This window comes from Tenrec ecaudatus, chromosome 14, assembly GCF_050624435.1.
Source record: "Tenrec ecaudatus isolate mTenEca1 chromosome 14, mTenEca1.hap1, whole genome shotgun sequence".
NCBI lineage: Eukaryota > Metazoa > Chordata > Mammalia > Afrosoricida > Tenrecidae > Tenrec > Tenrec ecaudatus.
The window spans coordinates 45,989,989-46,008,742 of record NC_134543.1 but is presented as its reverse complement, the minus strand read 5'-3'; the positions used below and the strand labels follow the sequence as shown (position 1 = coordinate 46,008,742).

The following is an 18,754-nucleotide window of genomic DNA, read 5'->3' as shown; positions in this document are numbered from 1 at the left end:
CACTTGGGACTGGTAGCTGACTTTTGTCTGGGGAAAACAGGACATCCTGGAAAATGGCAGAAAGAATGTGAGGTAACAGCATTCCAGCCAGGAGAAGACACAGAAGGTGTTTTCTATGCGAGAACTGGGCCTGGGGCTGCATAAAGCAAGAGACTCCAAAAGCAAAAGTGACATGAGAGGAATGAGTTTATATTTGTCATTTCTTTAAGATGAACTCTACTCTGAGTGAAATCTTCATTTTTTGAATGACGATTTGAAATGATTCAGTCATCTACATTAAAAAAGAAAAATGAATCAACTAAGAAAGGGCTAAACTGAGTGTCGCTAGTTTCTTTAATATCAAATAAAAAATTTAAACGACCCATACAAATAACTTGCTGAATATAATCAGTGCCAACAAAATGTACATAAAGAAATGGTTCAAATGGTGTATATGGTGCCATTTATATTTTAGAAACAACAAGAAAGAAAGAGAAAAAAGACTCGCGCTCTTTTCTGACTATGAAACAATGCCCAACTAGAAAATGTCATAGGGACTCTGAATACCATTCAAAAGAACATTAAATTTTATGAAATATCTTTATAGATAATAATGTTCTTTTTCCCTTCTGCTTTTTCATTTTTATTTCATAGTGGTTTTATAAAGTGGTGAAAATAGCTCACATTAAAATGTAGCTACAATTTCCTGCATATCAAGGCAGGATTGTTACTGATCTAAAGGAGGAATGGACGTCGCCCAGAAATGGAAATGAACTAACAAAAAAAATCCACAAAACTTCTATAAGTGAATTTTTAGAACATTGTTATAGGACATAAAAGGAAGATCAAATAGAGTTATACTTCATTTGTCAACGGGCAGCATAATATAAAAATACTGTCAATTATCCCCAAATCGTTCTATAAATACAATATGATTTTGATTTTAAAATCCAAGAATACGTTTTAAGACTCTCATCAAATCTGTTCCAAAATGTATACAGAAAAATAAAAGTCCACTGATAAAAGCCTGTAGTGACCTGTCTTATAATCTGAACCAGATCCTCGCGACTTTCAAAGCTAACCTCTCTGAAAGGCCAATCCTTGATTCTCATTACATTTCTTGAGAATTTGCCACCACTTCTGGTGCCAATTACATCATAGACCAACTTTCTTAGTTGCCAACCACAGAACCTCTTCTATTTGGAGCAGAAAGGGGCCGATTGAAGGGTAAATGTAGTTTGCATGGTCATTGGGAAGTCTGGCAAAAGAGACTCCAAGCTAAACCTGCACAGTGTCTTCCATCGCGCCTTCTTCAGCTCAGCATCATCTGCCCTCTCTGCCTCACCTCAAACATCGAAGCAACATGCTGTCTCTAGCGGACACAATCTTCATAGAAACAAGTAAACAAACAAAAATATTGCTTAGCCTCCTCCAAAAGCATTTACCAAAGGCTCACCATAGTTAAAACAATGAGACACCAGTTTATGCCCATGAACTTGTCAAAACTCAGAAATAAATAAATGAGACTGGTGGGAGGGAAAGAAAATCTCATGTAGTTTCACTGGGAGAGTAAGTCAGTAGGCTCTTCTGGAGAGCAAGAGTGGGTACTTCTAGGGTACATGGCAAAATTAATCACACGCATATGAAGAATGCTGCCTCTCCTGGATGCATTCCCTAGGGAAATTACTAATCCGGGAGAAGGCTTGTACAAGGCTATGCACCGCACCGTTGCTTGTTGTAGAAAGGAGGTGGAGGTCAGCTGAGTGTGATCTTCATATGAGGGGAATGATAAAGAGACTGTGTGGGTGAACATCACAAACTACAATATGCAGTGACTGGAAATGATGCCTTTGATGCAAGGCAACATGAATAAACTCCCCCTGCCATTGAGTTGATTGTGACTCAGAGCGACAGATCTTTAACATAAGGGTGTCCTAGAAGTAAGAAATGAAACATTATCTATACCGTGTGCCATTAAATAAATTAAAACAAACATATTACATATGTATTTTATTTATTTTTTGCAATATTTTGCTAAGATACATTTTTTAAAATCATTTTATTGGGGGCTCATACAGCTCTTATCACAATCCATACATCCATTGTGTCAATCACTTTTGTATATCTGTATTTAATGAGGATCGAAAAATACAGTCAGTCTGTCATACTCTGGTGGCCCGTGTGTTGCTGTGCTATTTCAAATACCATCAGAGTTACCCACAATCCACAAGTTCAACAGAATGTCCAGACTAAGACAGACTAGGGGGAAAGTTCTGGCGATATACTCCGAAAAACTAGACAATGAAGCGTTATGTATCACAACAGAATACTGGCTGAGACAGTGTGGAAAGAGCAGACCCCTATGTCAGAAAGCCCTCAAAATCCATAGGGACTGTACTCGAGGATTGGGAGGATGGCGCCAGGCTGCGCATCATTTCTTTCTGCTGTGCGCGGATCATGGGGAGTCAGAGTCAGCTTACCAGCAACTGTCAAAAGCAACATTATCTCCCTCCCAAGGGTCTCTTAAACGTGTTGGAGAAGGCGATCTGTGGAATAGAGAATGGAAATGGAGATAAAGAATGAAGAAAAAAAACAATGAAAGAAAATGATGCTCCTTGCTTGGGTGCGTAATGATCACATGCTCACACGGACAAACTAAACTCGACACCTAAGGATTTTGTTTTGTTTTTGAGGACGGGACACGTTCTGTTCTTAGGGCATCCCAGCTTCTCCCATGAATTAGGATGAGTAGACATTCAAAAGTGGCTCCAAAGGTACAGAAGCATCATACTCACCTATTTCGCGTCGCCAAGGGTACCTCCACTGTACGCTGCATTCTTATATGTCAGCAAACTACTTTTTTCCTGATTCCATCTAATCCTGCCAGAGGAAGGGAGGAGGCTAGAACAATCTTTCAGAACTTTCCAAGTGGTTCTAATTGCTCTGCGTTTAGGTAAAGTTGCAGGTTTCTTAATAGACATTTAGAGCTCTTTTTGGAGGCAGACAGGCCTTCTAGGCTACAAAGGTAGTCTTATAAAGGCATGGAAATGTTTCTTTTGACTGATGGAAGCCATTGGAGAATCCATGTGCTATTTCAGCTGGCTCTGTGATTGCAACCCACAAATCACTGCATTCCAGGGAGTTCCCATTAGCAAAAGTTTTTTTTTTCAATTTCAGTCTTTCAACCTAAAACATTATCTTTTCCTTTTCTGTATACTCCAGAGTATAAAAAAAATATGATGAAATATAAGCCACAATTACAATAGCATTTCTCAGTCTTTTTTTTTTAATGGTCAGAGGTAAGTAGAGGAGAGGAACCAATTCTTTGGTTCTCAGTAACATTCAAAGATTTGTTCACATTAAAGGGATATATATGTTTGCCTTCCCTTTGTTCAACTATTATAAAATTCCTGGAGTCTTGCTGCATAGTTCACCCCTGCAGGAGACAGCACTGCAGGCTAGCATGCTGAGAGCCTTCTGCCAGCCCGGACACTTCTATAGCACTGGAGCAAAGAACTGGAATAAAGTTAGAGGAAGAACTGTTGGACTGTAGGTAGGGCCAATATTTTTCCAGCTGCTCAGTCTGGCCTTCCTACCTTCCTCCAGGATTTTTATTTATGTGCATGTAACGCCGTGAGGAAGCAGGTTGTCTAAACATCATATATCTCTCAGGCCATTCAATTGTGACTTTCTGTTTCCAACTATGCTGATTATTGCTGGTCACATTTCGATTCCATTTGGGTGGTCTGGTTGAATACAGAATTATCCATGTGAGGGATAGCCAGAGTTGTGCCTCCTCAAGTGAAACCTTCCCCATTCAGTGATGCCTGGGAAAATCAGCGCATCCGGGCTTCTTTGGAACGGATCTTTGCCTCAGCACCTGCTGAGGTCTGCTGGGAGGGAATGGCCTTCATTGGCTCCAAAGGGAAGAAGGACCAGGGCTCCGGAGAAGAGCAATGCAGAGTTCTATCTTTTAAGTAGACTTTTTAAATAGACTTCTGTCTTTTAAGATGTAAAGATTATAAGCCATTACAAATATTTATCTCTGGAATTGGAAAGATCATCCAAAATGAGTTTCCTTCTTTGTACCTTCTCTTCAGGCATGAATAGAGTGGAGGATAAAAAAGAAAAGGTGCAGTAAGTGGGAAACTCATAGTTGAACTTGAACTCTAACCGAGGAAACCTTGAGAGCATTTTCTTACTAAAAACTCCATTTCGCCTCATTACTTGCCCTACTTTGGATCTCTAGCCGTGAGCAACTGAACAAAGTACTAGCAAATCTGGACAGTCTTTGCTAAAACTGTTCTGGCACTTGGACTCCACTGTTAGTAACTAAGCACAAAGCTAAAAATAAATGAGAGATGCTAACAATATGAGTAAATCCACAGTGTTACGGTAAATGGCATCAGACGCTTTTAACTGTGGTCTGCTTGTTGTAAGGAAGATAAAGCCCAATATCAAAATTGTTTGCGAAATAATCATCTGCTCTTTCTCTTTCAGACAGCAAATAGCCCACACTGGTCAAATCCCTAAATTTTTTTTTATGTTCACATTTCCCAAATACTTAAGTCTGTTATCCTGAGATAGTGGGAGCCAGACCAATATGTCACCTTATCTCTCGTTCATAATGAAATCCAGATTGCCACAATCAGCTGAAACCAGGATTCAGGGGCTCCCATTTGAGATTGTGTGATGTTGCTAAGGGGGGAAGTATAGCCAAGACCTCAAAGTCACAAGCAATGTATTAATGGCTCTAGACATCTGGGATGTTTGTAAACTTACAGTGAGCCAAAGACTGAGAAATCCTAAAACATTAAGATCCTCTGTGGTATATTGAATTCAGAAACGAGAAAAATTACTATCACATGCAAATAAAATTTTGCTGAAGATCATGCAATGCTCAGTACATTGACAGGGAGCTGCCAGAAATCCAAACCCGATTCTGAAGACGTGGAGGAGAGGTATCACTGCCAGTGTCAAATGGCTCTTGGCTCAATGCAGAGAATACCAGAAAGAAGTTTTCCTGTGTTTTATTGATTATGCAAAGGCATTTGACTGTGTGGATCACAACAAACTATGGGTACCATTAAGAATGGGAATTCTTTTATAAATGCCTTCTGCCTCCTAATTATTTCCTCTATTCCCTTATACTTTCTTCCTGTCCCACCATCATGTGGGGGGAAAAAAAAAAAATATATATATATATATATATTTTAAAATGTTAAGTATTAAGGTAGTAGAAGGACATTGGGTCTCTACTCAAGTACTCCCTCAACACATGAACACTTTGTTCTAATAACCTGGCAGTCTGTGATGTTCACTTTCCAACCTGATCGCTGAAGACAATGGGTGCACAAGCAAATGTGGTGAATAAAGCTGGTGGTGCTGGGCTATCAAAAGATATAGCATCTTGGGTCTTAAAGGCTTGAAGTTAAACAGCTGGCCATCTAGCAGGGAAGCAACAAAGCCTACATGAAAGAAGCACACCAGCCTGTTTGATCATGAGGTGTCTATAGAATCAGGTATCAGGCATGAGAAGACCGAAAACAAACAATTATATTGATGTGAATGAAGGGGTGGAGAGTGGAGACACAAGCCCATTTGTAGACAGTAGGACATTCCCTTACAGAGGGGTCACAGGGAAGGAAAGAGTCCGTCAGAATTCAGTATAGTACTAACAAAACACACAGCATTCCCTTTAGTTCTTTAATAATGCGCCCTCCCCCCAACTATCATGACCCCAGTTCTATCTTACAAATCCGGCTAAACCAAAACATGTACACAGGTACAGATAAGAGCTCTTGACACAGAGAATCCAGGACAGATAAACCCCAAGGAACTGTAATGGGAGTAGCGATTCCATGAGGGTAGGGTGAAGGTAGGGAGAGAAGTGGGAAAAACAGAAAACCAATCACAATGATCGATGTATAACCACCTCCACCCTTCCAGGGGGACAAATAACAGAAACATGAGTGAAGGGAGTCAGTGAATGGTTTAAGATATGAAAATAATTTATCAAGGGTCCACAAGGGTGGAAGAGTAGGGGAGGGGGAAAAAAAGAGGAGCTGATACCAAGGACTCAAGTAGAAAGAAACTGTTTTGAAAATGATGATGGCAACATATGTACAAATGCACTTGATACAATTGATGTATGGATTATTATAAGAGCTGTAAGAGCCCCTGATAAAACCATATATAATATATAATATATATATATACAAACAAAAGAATGGGAATTCCAGAATATTTCATTTGTGCTATGCAGAACCTGCACATGAACCAAGAGGCAATCATTTTGACAAAACAAAAGGATACTGAGTATTTTAAGATAAGGAAAGAAGTGCATCCAGGTGGTATCCTCTCACCACACTTGTCCGTTCTGTATGCTGAGCAGATAAAACAAGAAACGATTATTTGAAGAAGAAGGTGCCATCAGGATTGGAGGGAGGCTTAGTGGCAGATGACACAACCTGGCTTGAGGAAAGTGAGGAGGAATTGAATCACTTGCTGATGAAGGTCAAGGGCTGCAGCCTTCAATATTGATTTCAAATCAATTTAAAGAAAACCCAAATCCTCACAACTGAACCAATAAATAACATCATGATAAATGGAGAGAAGATAGAAGTTATCAAGGATTTCATCTTGCTTGGATGCACAATCAATGCTCATGCAAGCAGCAGTCAAGAAATCAGACAATGCATTGCATTGGACAAATCTGCTTAAGACCTCTTTAAAGTGTTGAAGAGCAAGGATGTCACTTAAGGACTAAAGGGCACCAGACCCAAGCCATGGTATTTTCAATCTCCCCCTTGCATATGACAGCTGGTCATTGAGGAAGGAGGACTACAGAGGAATTGATGCATTTGAATTATGGTGTTAGCAAAGAATATTGAACTCATCTGTCTTGGAAAGAGTATATCCGGCATGCTCCTTAAAGAGAGGAGGGTGAGACTTTGTCTTGTGTATTTTGCACATGTTATCAGAAGAGATCAGTCCCTGAAATAAGACATCATACTTAGTGAATTAGGGGCTAATTAAAAGAGAGGCAAGCTGTCAAGGTCAAGGATTGACACAGTGGCTGCAACAATAGGCTCAAGCAGGACCACAATTGCGAGGATGACGCAGGACCAGACATTGTTCCGTTCTGTTGTGCATAAAGCCACTATGAAACAGAACCAGCTGGATGGCACCTGACAACCACATAGTAAGTTGGAAGGATATTAAAAGATTTCAACAAAGTTCTAGTTAGATTGAGCATGCTTTTCAAATCAATATCACTGGCATTGATCTTAAATGTTTATCATTGCACTTCCAACACCAGTGGCAATGAGACTGAAATGCAAGGGTTTATGAAAATGCAGCCCATGGTGCCCTCAGCAATCTGCTGCCATTTTACTATGACGTGTGACTCTCCTTTCTGGCTTATCACTGAGCATTCATGGATTGGGTGGCTTTGGCCCCTGGACTGAGATTGTGGGACTGGATGTGGTAGGTGGGAACACTCTCTGAGTCGGCTGGGCCTCAGGAGCAGAAGAAACAGGGAGGACAATTAACCCAGTGAGCACTTCAAAGATAAAGAGGCAATGGATAGGAGTCATGGCCATGCTTAGAAAATAAGAGGACATATATTAAATCTAATAGAAGGGGAGGAAGATGAACAACATGCTCCAGTTTAGAGAAACAGAATGGGATGCAGGGTGATAGTTCAGTTAGCTGACTCAGGAGCCAGTGGGTTAATAGAAGATGCACTAGCATTTGCTTTCCATGTGAAGTCCGATGTACTGCTTCCATCATGCAGGGTATCTGTTGAAAGGAGCACACAGAGTAGACACAGGTCAGCAACCCAAATGCAGGAGTGGGGACGGCATGAGTAGGGCAGTTCTTGAAAGGCTTGTGGCGCAGGTTTCAGGAAGCTTCTTGAAGGGCCAAATTTGCTTCTCTGAGTCTTGGCCGAGAAATTATTGAAGATGGTAAATGTCAACAGAGACATTTCTTGATAAGCAAATTACTAAAATTTCCAAGGTCAAGTTCAAAAAGGATGTGGTCTTGATATGTTGCGTCTAACCTGATTCCTGATGCAGTATTTGTAATACCGCAGAGGAACACTGAACTGTTTCCTGCTGAATTTGTGTCGGGGAAAGATGGAAAGAACACTCAAATGTTATGAGTATCAGCACCTACTTATAAAACAGGAAGAATCTTGCACATCTGCCTAACGTTCACCGAGCTCCTACTCAGGAGCTGGGGAAAGAAAAATGGGGAAAGAGAGTTTAATGAGATTATTTGCACCAGGCGATAAATAATATTTCTTTTAAAGGGAAATTTCCAGACTCTATCGCTAGGCATTGAATAAGGAAGATCAAAGGAGAATGAATGAATATGAATTACAGTTGTGGGTGAAGAATATTGAAAATACTGTGGACTGCCAAAAGATCAAACCAATTTGTCTTGGAGGAAGTACAGCTGGAATGCCCCTTAGAAATGAGGATGGCACACAACACATCTCACTGACCCACAGCGCTGAGGGGGCAACCCTGGAGACAGTGTGGGAATTGCGCCTGACCTGACCCCACCACACTGAGGCAAAACACTAAGGGCGTGCAACAGAACAGCAAGGGGAGCAGAGCAAGGAAGTCCCGAGGGAATATCGAAAATAGAATTTGGGGCCAGGGTGTGACACTCCATCAGACTCAACTGGAAAATACTCCTAAAGGTCCACAGACAGACCTTGAACTATTTACTTTTTTTGTCATTGGTTTTTTATTATTGTTTTGTTTTCTTTTGTTGCTTTGTTTTTCTCTGTCTTGTTTTTTGTGCATATTACTATCTCTGTAGGTCTATCTAGATAAGATAGGCGGGGTAAACAATCTGGAGGAGAAAAACAACAGGAGCTACGGATGGTGGGGGACATGGGAGAGAGAGAGGGAGAGGGAGAGGTGGGTGAAAGGAAGTGGGCGTTAACAAACCCAGGGACAAGGGAACAACAAGTGATCCAAAATTAATAGTGAGCAGGGTGTAGGAAACCTGGTAGAGCTTGATCAAGGGCAATATAACTGGGAGGAATTACTGAAACCCAAATGAATGCAGAACATGATAGTGGGACAAGAGGAAAGTAAAAGGAAATAGAAGAAAGAACTAGGAGGTAAAGGGCATTTATAGAGGTCTAAATACAGGCATGTACATATGTAAATATATTTATATATGAAGATGGAGAAATATATTTATGTGCATATATTTATAGGTTTAGTAGTAAGATAGCAGATGCACATTGGGCCTCTACTCAGGTACTCCCTCAACACAAGAACACCTTGTTCATTAGAACAAGACACTCTGAGATGCTCACCTTCCCAGCACGATCCCTGACGACAAAAGGGGGTGCATAAGCAAATGTGAAGAAAGCTGATGGTGCCCAGCTATCAAACAATATAGTGTCTGGGGCCTTAAAATCTTGAAGATAAACAAGCGGCCTTCTAGCTGAGAAGCAACAAAGTCCACATAGAAGAAGCACACCAGCCTGTATGATCACAAGGTGTTGAAGGAATCAGGTATCAAGCATTAAAGCACAAAAAATCATACTATTGTGAATGAGGGGGAGTGCGGAATGGAGACTCAAAGCCCATCTACAGGCAACTGGACATCCCTTACAGAAGGGCCGCAGAGAGGAGATAACCCAGTCAGGGTCTAGTGCAGTAATGATGAAACACACAACTTTCCTCTAGTGCTTTAATCCTTCCTCACCCTCGCCCCTCCCCACTATCATGATCCCAGTTCTACCTTACAAATCCGGCTGGACAAGTTTGTACACTGGTACAGATCAGAACCGGAAACACAGGGAACCCAGGACAGATAAACCCCTCAGGACCAATAATGAGAGTAATGATCCTATAGGGGAGGATAAGGGGGAGATGGGAGGAGAAAGGGGGACCCGATCACAGGGATCTACATATAACCTCCTCCATGGGAGTTGGACAACAGAAAAGTGGGGTAAGGGAGACACTGGACAGTGTAAGACATGACAAAATAATAATAATTTATAAATTATCAGGGTTTGTGGGGGGGGCAGGGAGGGAGGGGAAAAAATGAGAACCTGATACCAAGGGCTCAAGTAGAAAGAAAATGTTTTGAGAATGATGATGGCAACACATGTACAAGTGTGCTTGACACAATGGATGTATATATGGATTGTGATAAGAGTTGGATGACCCCCCAATAAAATTATTTTTAAAAATAAATAAAACATTTAAAAACTTGCAAATAAATAAAAAGAAGTGAGACTGGCAAGACTTCATCTCACCTACTTTGGACTTGTTATCAGGAAAGACCGGTCTCTGGAGAAAGGACATTTTGCTTGGCAAAGTAGAGGGGCCGTGAAGAAGAAGAAGAGACCCTTGACAAGATGGATTGTCACAGTTCTTCTGTATATAGGGTCACCATGAGTTGTAACTAACTCAGCAACACCTAACAACAACAACAGTATTTGATTAATGACTCACACTTCTAACACTGACTCGATGGTACCCATCAACAACATTGTTGCATAACTAATCACCGCAAAACCCCATGGTCTAAAGAAACGACACCATTTATTTGGCTTACAAATCTGTAATTTAGTAGGAATGCCTTCTCTCTACCTCTCAACTTCAGGTGGATTGGCTTGGAAACTGGGGCCTAGAATCACCTTAAGGTCCACTCATACGCCTGGTAGTGGTGATATGAGCTGCGGCAACCGGTGGCAGTCAGGCAGGGCACTTCCATGTGGTTCCTCCATGTAGCATGGATTTCTGACAACATGGGCACCAAGGGGGAATGTCCCAAGAAGGACAGCCAGATGGGATTAGGATGGCCTCCTTTTAGAAGTAAGCACTCTTGCTGCTACCAAGTCTACTTGCTTAGGAAAGCTCAAAGGTCAGCCCCATTTCCAGGGAAGGAAATAGGTACTACCTCTGACTTCTGGATGAGAAATGACTGTGGGAACAGGAATATTCTGTGGCTTACAAAAATTAACCGACAACTCCCACTCTGGGACACAGTGGACATTTGACCACAGTGGAATGGTGGGTCTGTGTTATTCATCATTCTATGTATACAATATCTGGTGTTGGGCTACCAGTCTTTCGATGTGACGTTTCTCAATTGTGACGTAGCATGGAGAACCCAGCAAGAAGTCAGTTATTTTGAGCATGAGAAGGTCCTTGGATTCCTGGAACATACTTTGAATTTCTAATAGGAATTTGAGGTTTAAATTACAATCTTGGGGTTTTATTCTGGAAAATTTACTTGAAATGTGATCTGAAATGAACAACAGGCGTGGCACATTAAAATTTCTCTATTGTGGTGAAACATCTATAACCAAACACTTGCAACTTCAACATTTTTCCGTGTAAAATTCGGTGATAGTAATTACATACGCCTTGTTGGGCGAGCGTCACCACTCTCTGCTTCCCTAATGGCTTCTGGAGAAATGCTAACAGGAGCCTGATGCCCTTGAGCAACTTCTGCCGCTGGGCCTTTGCACCCACTACTTCACTCTGGTCTCTGCAATTGCCCGTTCTGATCATTTTAGATGAAGGGCCATTCAACTTTTTCTTTTTTGTGTCTAACTTATTTCACTCCGCAGAACGCTTTCAAAGTTCATTGATAACATTTAGGAAAGTGAAAATACTGTTGCCTGCAGAGGTGGGTGCATTTTGCTCAGGGGTGAGCCAGGGGTCTTTTTTCTTGATGTCGAGTGTGAAGTGCCAGCCAGCTGTGTGTCAGGCTGTGTGGCGTTCAAGTGCAGGTCTGTTACTTGAATGTCGAATGGCGCAAGTCACTCAGGAAGCAGACTGCTTTTTATTTAATCCCTTTGTGCTCATACTGGACTTTTGAATTTCTGAGCAGACTGGAGAAAAGCCCCCCTAGTCCCTGAGGTGAAGAAGGGGTCCCCACCTCTGCTGTCTGGACAGCTGGATAGAAAGGCTGCCAACGTCCAGTCCCGGGAATATTGCCTTTGCCGCTGCGCCAGGGGGAGAAAGGTGTGAGGAGAGCGTATCATTGGGTTCTTTAGAAAAGCTGGAATGAGCATTAAGAAAGAACTCCAGGATCCGGAGGCCACACAACTGAGATCGCCCTGGATTAAAAGTTGAGAATCGGCGTGCCGAACGGCTGTAAGTCCGTGATGCCACGGACGCTACGTGGGGCGAGAAACAGCCGGGGTTGACCTCAGTTGAAACTGGGGCTCGCAAGCTCCTAACCCCTCGGGCCCGTCTTATCGGAAGAAATGAGTGGTGGATTGGCCCCAAGTAAAAATACAGTATATGTATCCAATATTCCCACAAACAATGACTTATACCGGATATTTCCCAAATATGGTAAAGTTGCAAAGGTTCCTACAATGAAAAATGAAGACACCAGGAAGAGTAAAGGGGTTGCATTTATTTTATTTTTGGATAAAGAATCTGCACAAAACTGTACCTGAGCAATTAACAAACAACAGCAAGTATTGCTATTGACAATGGAAGAACAGCCGCGTCCATCAGAAGGCGACCCTACTTCGATAAATCTAAGTGTTATGAATGGGGGGGAATGGTCATTCAAGTTATGCCTGCCCTAAAAATATGCTTGGAGAACTTGCACCTCCAAAGGAGAAAGAGACAAAGAGGAAAATTCCTGAACCAGAAGAACAAATTGAGGAAGCAGAAGGACGTGCAGATGAAGGGGAAGACCCTGCTCTGGACCGTCTCCGTCAAGCCGTAACTCTCCAGCAAGCCAACACGGAAGACGAAGCGAAAAGATGGAAAACCAGTCCGGCGAATCCTCCAACATCAGATGATTCGAGACGCCCAAGGATCAAGAAAAGCACATATTTCAGTGATGGGGAGGAACTTAGTGACTGAAATTAATATTTATCCTGGAAATACCATTAAAATGTTGTAGAATCTTGGAGCACACTGGCAGTTGCAAGCTAAAGATTACTTTTAGAATGTTGAGCTTAAGAACACTTGTTACCAAATAAATTTTTACTATAAAGTAGTTCATAGGAAAGTGAAAAATAACTTTAAAATATCATGTTTCTATCTTACCCTAGCAGACTGATAAATATCAAGATTTGTTGATTTAAAAAAAAGTTAAGAATCATTTTGTGTTGCGAAAGTTGGAGACACTGCTTTGACAAGGCTTCAGGAGTAGGTTAGGGTATGTTTCAGGCCTTGTGTTATTTACCTGTCCATTTGTTAACAAGAATTTACTGGAACTAGCTATAGAAGAAGTGTGTGCTGGACACACAAAATCAGGTGGACAAAAGGAACAAGATCCTCTCCCTCACAGTGTTGACCCCCTGGTACAGGGAAAACGCCGAGAACGCTGTCAGTTCTCTCATCAGAGTTGGCAGGCGGCACAGGCCAGGATGGAGCTGGGCAGACTGAGCGAAGAGGGGGCCTGTTAGAATATGCAGCTGAGGGTGGCTGCTTAGTCAACCACTGAATGCCTCAAAGAAGACCAGAGCACAGAGGTGAGGGTTCATGTCTACTAGGTCAGCACCAGCAGGGATTCAAATTTAGCCCTGCAATACAGGGCCCATAGCACGGCACAGTGCTTTGGCTCAGCGTTGCTGGTTAACGAGGAGGGAAAACACTCTCCAGAGTGAAGTGTTTTCCAGAATAAAGTAAAAGAGCATAGGGACCCACAGATGGCCACCGAGCTGTAGGCAGATTTGGAGCTACAAAGAGAGAATTGTGCTCCCTTTACCAAAAACAGAGGGAACGAAAATGAACTCACACCTCAGTTTTGGGGTCTTCTCTGTCCTCCAGACCCCTTTCCTATCGAGGGTGATGTGACTTTCTCAATGGCTATTAACCAACTGCTTATGTCTCATTTTAGTTTCATCCGTTCCATATGGAAGAACAACAAATCCTTGTGAAAGACAGATAAACCCCTCAGGACCAATAATGAGAGTGGCGATACCAGGAGGGGAAGGGGAGGGTGGGGGAGAAAGAGGGAACTGATCACAAGGATCTACATATAACCCCCTTCCAGAGAGAGGGACAAAAGTAGGGGAAGGGAGACATTGGTCAGTGTAAGACATGAAAAAATAATAATTTATAAATTGTCAAGGGTTCATGAGGGAAGGAAGGGGTGCAGGAAATTAGGAGCTGAAACCAAGGGCTCAAGTAGAAATAAAATGTTTTGAGAATGATAATGGCAACAAATGTACAAATGTGCTTGACAGAATGGATGGATGCATGGATGGATTGTGATAAGAGCTGTACAGGTCCCCAATAAAATGATTTTTTTTTTAAGAAATGAAACCCTGGTGGTATAGTGGTTATATGTTGGGCTGCAGTCTACAAGGTCTACAGTTCAAAACCCTAGCAGATCCTCAGGAGAAAAACTGGGCTTTCTGCTCCTATAAATAGGTACAGTCTCAGAAACCCACAGGGAGTCATTATGAAGTGGTGAGCTTTGGTACCTTTGAGTTTGGTTTGTTTTTTTGGTGGTTTGGTGGATTATGTGGTGGGCCTCTCACTGTCAGGTCAACGGTTTGAGTCCACCAGCAGCTCCACAGTAGAAAAATGAGACTTTCTTAGGATGTTCAGCTTCAGAAACCCAAAGGGACAATTCTATTCTGTCCTATAGGGTTGCTATGAGTTAGAATTGACTCAAGGACAGTGAGTTTGGTTTTGGGGATATGGAAGAACAGACTTCCAAGTTGGTCAGAGGGAGCAAACATGGCTCTTCACCGTCTTCACACAGACGAGCTCAGCCCCCAAACTACATTCTGAAGTGGTGGGGGTTTTTTTTATTTGGTGTTTTGTTTAATACTATCACTAATAAACAGCACACAGAAATGTAGGTCTTTAAACCAGTTCCTTCCTAATCTATTCCACTTAAGGATTTGCATTTCCACCCCAGATATACTGAATCACTGAAGATGTACTTTAACAGACTCCCACCCACACTTCCACTCCAAGGTTCTTTTTTGTTTTTAATCATTTTATTAGGGGCTCATACAACTCTCTTTTTATATATAGATATTTCTTTTTTTAAATCATTTTATTAGGGGCTCATACAACTCATCACAATCCATACATACCTCACACTTGTACATTCATTGCCCTCATCATTCTCAAAACATTTGCTCTCCAGTTAAGCCCCTGGCATCAGGTTCTCATTTTTCTCCTCCCTCCCCACTCCCCCCTCCCTCATGAACCCTTGATAATTTAGTCATATCTTTCCCTGTCCGACATCTCCCTTCACTCGCTTTTCTGTTGTCCGTCCCCCAGAGAGGAGGTCACATGTAGATCCTTGTAATCAGTTCCCCCTTTCCAACCCACTCTCCCTCTACGCTCCCAGTATCGCCACTCACACCACTGGTCCTGAAGGGATCATCCACCCTGGATTCCCTGTGTTCCCAGATCCTATCTGTACCTGTGTACATCCTCTGGTCTAGCCAGACTTGCAAGGTAGGATCCGGATCAAGATAGTAGGGGCTGGGGGTGGGGGGAGGGCGGCGAGGAGGAAGCATTTAGGTACTAGAGGAAAGTTGTATTTTTTTATTGTTGCTACATTGCACCCTGACTAGCTCGTCTCCTCCCTGAGACCCCTCTGCAAGGGGATCTCCAGTGGCCGACAAATAGGCTTTGGGTTTCCACTCTACACTCCCTACCTCATTCACTATGGGAAGATATTTTGTTCTGATGATGCCTGATACCTGATCCCTTCGACACAGACTGGTGTGTTTCTTCCATGTGGGCTTTGTTGCTTCTGAGCTAGATGTCCGCTTGTTTACCTTCAACCTTTTAAGACCCCAGATGCTATATCTTTTGATAGCCGGGAACCATCAGCTTTCTTCACCACATTTGTTTATTCACCCGCTTTGGCTTCAGCAGTTGTGTCGGGAAGATGAGCATCATAGAATGCCAATTTAATAGAAGAAAGTATTCTTGCATTGAGGGAGTACTTGAGTGGAGGCCCAATGTCCTTCTGCTACCTTAATACCAAACCTATAAATTTATGCACATAGATCTATTTCCCCATCCTCATATATAAATATATTTGCATATGTACATGTCTTTATCTAGACCTCTATAAATGCCCTTTGCCTCCTAGCTCTTTGCTCTATTTCCCTTGACTTTCCTCCTGCCCCAGTATCATGCTCAGTCCCCACCAGGGTTTCAGCAAGTCCTCTTTGTTACATTACCGTTGATCATGCCCTACCAGGCCTCCCACACCCACCTCACCACCAATTTGGATCACTTATTGTTCCCTTGTGCCTGGGTTTGTTAACACCACTTCCTTTCCCCCCACCTCTCCCTCTCCCATGTCCCCCCAGAACTTTTGTCTGTTTTTTTCTCCTCCAGATTGTTCATCTAGCCTATCTTATTTAGACAGACCTGCAGAGAAAATAACATGCACAAAAACAAGACAGAGCAAAACAAAGCAACAATATAAAACAAAACAATGACCAAAAAACAAAGCACAACAAGAAAGAAAAGCTTGTAGTTAGTTCAAGGATCATTTGTTGGCCTTTAGGAGGGTTTTCCTGTCCAGTCTGTTGGGGCACCATGCCCTGGCCCCAAAGTCCTCCTTCAGCATTCCCTGGCCACCCCAAGGTTCTTATAGGTCTTGTTAAAATGTCGGTTCTGGTTTCTTTATTTCTGGCATGGAAATGCAAATTCCCCGCCAGGGGTTGGACCAGAATGGACCTATTTGAAGTCCGGGGGTGGGGAGGGGGGGATGTCTCCAGGTGTCCTTGCTAAGTGCTCTTTTCCTTGTGCTCTTGGGGCAAGACCTCTCTGACTCGAGGTTTATTCTCCTGCAGAGAGGCTGGTGGGTTCTCCCTGTGGACCTGCCTTCCATGTCTGCATGCTTCCAGGCACCCTTCCTGACATATAAAGCCAAAAGCTACTACCATCGAGTCAATTCCAATGCACAGAGACCCTACCTGGCAAAGAGGAACTGCTCCCTAGAGTTTCTGAAGTTGCCAGTCTTTGCAGAAGCAGATGGAAGGTCTCACGGTGCTGCCATAGGGCAGCTGGTGAGCTGGAACAGCAGACCCTTCTGTTAGCAGCGCATTGCCGAACTAGCTGTGCCACCAGGGCTCCTCTGGAACCGGCACCAGAAACATGTTGTCAGGGTCATGGTGGCACGACGGCTCAGGAAGAGTCCCAAAGCAAACTGAAAGGTTGGCTGTCTGAACCCACCCCGAGGCTGCCGTAGACAAAGATTAGGAAAAGACTAGAAAAATATGCTCCGCTTGTCAAGATTTCAGCCTACAGAGTCCTGTGGGAAACTTAGAGGCGCCTCAGTATCACAAGAAAGAAGAGCTGAGCATGTCCTTTGTGTCTGAGGTCCCTGTGCTGGGAAACTCCCAAAGCCCCAAGTAGATTGATGCCCACACTCCACGGAGCTGGGATGTCAGGCGACAGGACCTTCCTCCGAAGTCAAGAGAGAGAGAGAAGGACATCATTCTGAATTCTAAGTTCCAGCTTTCTAAACTGGGAGGAATTACATTTGTATTTGTTAAACTCAAAAAACCCATGTTAGGTCCCTCTGAGTCAACATTGCCTCCACAACACAACACCTCACGGCCACAGCCTGTGGATCAGCTTGAGGAACTGGGTAATTAGGTGGCCAATGTGGTTAAAGACACATTCACAAATTCTAATCCAGGCTAGCGTTCCTCAAGCTTAGGGAATGGGTGGATCCCCTCTAAAGGGAGAAATTTTCACAGGCCTCTACAATACTGATTTAAACTATATTATAATATTTTTCTAATACATACACCTAAAATAAAAATAAACGTTCATTTCCAAGTATTACTCAACAGCAAAACTTTTAAAATCAAAACAAAGATATAAAGTATATAAACATACAACAAACCACAAAATGTCAGTTACCAGCATTCATTTAATCTGACAGATAATGTTGATTGCTGACCCTGGATCACGGACACAGACTGTGATATCAATGATGACACTACATGTCAGATCCCACGGAACTTTTGTCATCTGTCTGCGTCATTGTCTCGGACGCAGAAGAGGCATGCTCACATTAGCATGCTTTACAACATGGAATTTAAGCTTCCAAGGGCATGTTTGATAGTTCAGCTAGGCAGGCCTTGTCATTTATCAAATGCTGCCAGCAAAGAATTCTTTCATGCCAAAGATCCCTATAATTTATCAAAATTCTGCCAGCAAGAAATTCATACATGCCAATTTCAATTAATTGCTAAAAGTTTAGTATGGGGGTGTGGATAGAAATTGCCATTAAATGGGGATTTAATATATGTATTTCTGGAATTGGAAACAGAATTTCTTTGTCTATATTGAAATATTTCCTGTTGAATTTGTATTATGAAGGGAAAAAAATAAGTATTTTTTAAACTAAGTATTCAATTGACAACAGACATTTTATTTATTTTGTGTATGTGTGTGTTTCCTTTGTGAACCAGTATTTTAATGGAAACCCCAAGTCAACAGATATTGAAATTTTCTGCACAATTCATGCTGTGGACCCCACAAGGAATGGCCTATCCTTCTTCCTGGATACATTCTTCAAGCTTTCTCAGGCTCAGTCTGATCTCTCACTTTTTCAGAACAACTTTTAAATTGTATATTAGGTGGGAGTTTACATTTCAGATCATCCATTTTATTTGCAACAATTTAAACTACTAATAAAACCCCTAACATCTTACCTTTCCAGATGATAGGCATTTATTTGGCACATGCCTCAAAAAACCAGATGCCATCTGAACGCAGGTTTCTCGGTGTTTCTGGATTTGAACTGCCAGAGGCCC

At 42.3% G+C, this 18,754-nt stretch overlaps 1 pseudogene; it reads left to right on the top strand.

The window, feature by feature from the left end:
* The first annotated feature begins 12,238 nt into the window (after nucleotides 1-12,238).
* On the top strand, nucleotides 12,239-12,854 carry LOC142426526 (zinc finger CCHC-type and RNA-binding motif-containing protein 1 pseudogene; annotated as a pseudogene).
* The last annotated feature ends 5,900 nt before the right edge of the window (nucleotides 12,855-18,754 follow it).